The following is a 1,200-nucleotide window of genomic DNA, read 5'->3' as shown; positions in this document are numbered from 1 at the left end:
AGTCGACTTCAAAAAATCAGAAGTCGTTCAACCCCTAGTGTGTGTCTGTTTAAACACAAGGAGATGTAAAAGAGGAATCAACTTGGTGAATTTGAATGTGTAAATTGGCAAGACATTGCTTGAATGTGTAAATTGACAAGACAAAATTATATAAATTATAAAATTTAACTCTATGATGTTAAATTTTGCAGTTAATCTGAGAATCACATGCGTGCCAAACCGTGGGTCCTGGTCCATTCGGATCACAGATCCACTATGATCCGTTCAACCCCTAATGTATATTATATAATAATCTGATAACTTGCCTGTACTATGTAAGTACTTGCAGTGCAAAGAATGAAGATACAAAAAGTATCTTTTTAAAGTATTACATTAACTCTAAAATAGTGAGTATTCACATTCTATAGTAAAATCACACTGTGGGGGGAAAGAAAAATGCTTCTGTCTCTCTAAACTACAGTCCATTTGGTCCCAGAACTGCCATTAGTAATGAAGCCCAACTGTCTGCAAAGAAGAGCAGAGGACAGCATAAAACAGCTGACAGTCCATCAGCTCTGACAGTGTGTGTGCGTGTGTATATTTGACTCGGGGTGTGTGGTTAAAGCGAACAGTTCCCTCATTATTAACTAACCAACATGTCACTTACAAACCCATATGAGTTTGATGAACAGATTGAAATAAATCATAATTCACTGACAGTCTTCACCTCCAGTGAGCTGTGAACCACTCCAGCACCGACCACTCAGACTGCTGCGTTAATTGGATCACTGAATAGATTAGACTATTCATTTGGAACAACATGAAGGTGAGGAAATAATGACAGAATTTTCATTTTCGGGTGAACTTACCGCTCTCAAGCTGCTATTTCTGTCTATCTCTTCTCTTTCTCTTTCTCTGTCTCTCTGTTTTTCTTTCTCTCTTCAGTGCTATTTCTGTCTGCTTAATTTCTCCTGCAATGTGAGTGAATTTGTGTGCAAACACGCGTATGTGGATGGGCTGGAATGCTCTAGGGTAAAACTGCATTTGTTAGCAGGAATCCCAGCTGGTCCCATTATAAATGCATCACTAGTACATCCACGGAGATATTTAACTGTGACTATGTGATCATGAATGTGAGCATACATGTCCATATACAGTACACATACAGTGACCAAAAATTGAAGTCTACAAAAAATGAAGTGAAAGAAAATAGACTGTATT

Source organism: Sinocyclocheilus grahami, unplaced genomic scaffold, assembly GCF_001515645.1.
Source record: "Sinocyclocheilus grahami isolate Dianchi unplaced genomic scaffold, SAMN03320097.WGS_v1.1 scaffold6255.1, whole genome shotgun sequence".
Taxonomy (NCBI): domain Eukaryota; kingdom Metazoa; phylum Chordata; class Actinopteri; order Cypriniformes; family Cyprinidae; genus Sinocyclocheilus; species Sinocyclocheilus grahami.
The sequence above is the reverse complement of the archived record's forward strand: the minus strand, read 5'-3'. Positions refer to the sequence as shown.